Genomic DNA, 2,357 nt, shown 5'->3' with positions numbered 1-2,357 from the left:
TGACCGAACCTTCCTGCTACTTTCAGATGATTCACGACAAAACCAAATTCATGAAACACGTGGACGTCGTTCGCGAGGATTTGATCTTGGTCAATTACGAAGAAGATCTGGACTTTGTACAAGATGACCCCTTTGGAAATGTCATCATTGCGGCTTACGTGACAGCTCATGCTCGGTTAAAATTGTACGAAACTTTAGAACTGTTAGGGGAACGCGTCTTGTACTTTGACACGGACAGTTGCATTTACATCCATCACCCGATTCAACAGCACCCTGACATCGAAGGAGACTGTTTAGGAGCCTGGACAGACGAACACCCCGACGACAAGATTCTAAGTTTCGCCAGTGGTGGTCCTAAAAATTACGGTTACGAATACCGGGAGAAACAAGGAGAAGTGCACACGAAGTGTAAAGTAAAAGGATTGACTCTGAATTATCGTACCAGTCGAGTGGTGAGCTTTGACGTATTGAAAGAAGCCTTGCAGTCTAGAGAAGATGACCACTTTAAAGTGATCACCTATCAACCCAACAAGATTGTACGTTTACCCACTCACCACATCGTCAGTCGGCCCTTGGAAAAAGTCTATCAAATCGTGCACCAGAAGCGAGTTCGACTTCCCAATCATTTCACCTTACCGTATGGACACGTTCGTATTGGTCTGTATAGAAAAAGGAACCCTAGGCAAGATCGATAGTTCATTGTGACTACCAAGACCAAGCGAACAAGATGAATACTTTCAGAGAAACACAAAACAAGTTCAGAAAGGCACAATTCAAGTTTGGGGCTTCTGAAGTGGAATGCGATTGTGAGCCTTGTGATGGGAACGATGCTGTACGCTGTGACCTTAGCGATGCCGTAAAGCATCATGGGAACTTTGTTCTCACTACCCCTATCGTGGAAAGTGATGTTGTGCGTGTCAAACCTGAGGGATGTGAAAGCGATGCCGCTTGTCCTCTTGGACACTTTACTGGGTTTCGTTTTAAAGGTGAATGTCCACCTTCAAGTCTACCCCCCTACGGATGTCATCCAGCCCTGAGCAAACTCCTGTCCATGTCACCCAACCCTCATCGAAACGAACCTGTGAAAGACGAATATTCGTTTCCTGTGCGTTTGTCGGAAAATCGTCTTCAATCGTTCAAAGGAAAATGGCCTAAGTATCTGGGAGGACCGACCCCTGAAGAATTAGCCAGAGCCGGATTTTTCTACTTGGGCGAAGGGGATAAAGTCAAGTACTTCAGTTGCGGTGTGTCACTTCACCACTGGGAACCGCAAGATTCGGCCTACCTAGAACATGCTCGTTGGTCACCGAATTGTCATTACTTACCCTTAGTGGGACCGAGACATTGAAGTAACTTACCATGTCGTTGAAGAAGAAACCAGATTGGTTAGGAGTCAAATGTTGGACATCAAAGAGACCAGTATTTAAACTTCATTTCAAAAACGATATTGAATCATTACCTAAAGAACTGCAAGAGAAGATTTACAAGGAAGTTTGGCAGGGGTTTGCCAGAGTGAAATCTCAATGAGTGACTGTAGAACTTTTGTGCCGAGAAATTCACAAGAGGAAAGTGAAAAAGTCAATCAAAGTGTTAGCTTTCTCTAGGTCAAGTGTGCATTCGTCCTATTATATTATTCTAGACCGTTTACATCAAAGGAGTTCAGTGACATTCTTGAACGTTACCCTGAATGGCAGTGGTCAGAAATTACTCATTATGTGGATTACTTTTGCTCTAGGAGAAGATTGTGAATTGTACGGATTGACCTATTCATGGATATATTACAAGAGAACATTCGTGCTTTGCCTGTGGAGTTGAGAGAACGCATTTACCGAGAGCTGGTCAAAGTACAAGTGAAACGTAAAGAACAGTTGCATCCGTTACGTCACCGGTGTTTGAACCACTGGTACCTGAATGCTATACAAGGACTGATTCAGTTGAAAGTGTTCCATTGGACAGACATTGATCAACGACCCCCTGGTTTTAAAAAGAATTGGTTTGGTATTGATAATTCTATCTACTACATTGTAAACTTACTGGATCCAATTCCAGAGGAAGAGTTAACGAATTACCAACATCTTTTATGCAATGTCAACTTAGTGAAAGACGAAACTTCTGAACGAATTTTAATGTGTAGATAGTGATTAAACGATTTAGATTCGACAATGAATTAAAACCATGTCTGTGCAAACGGTACATTTCTTGTGTCAGAAAGAGAATTTAGTATGACCTATTCATGGATACTTTACAAGAGAACATTCGTGCTTTGCCTGTGGAGTTGAGAGAACGCATTTACCGAGAGCTGGTCAAAATACAAGTCAAACGTAAAGAACATGTGCATCCGTTACGTCACCAGATGT

This window comes from Sinohyriopsis cumingii, chromosome 13 (assembly GCF_028554795.1).
Source record: "Sinohyriopsis cumingii isolate HCF-2022 chromosome 13, ASM2855479v2, whole genome shotgun sequence".
In the NCBI taxonomy this organism is placed as follows: Eukaryota; Metazoa; Mollusca; class Bivalvia; order Unionida; family Unionidae; genus Sinohyriopsis; species Sinohyriopsis cumingii.
Note: the sequence above shows the minus strand (reverse complement) of the source record.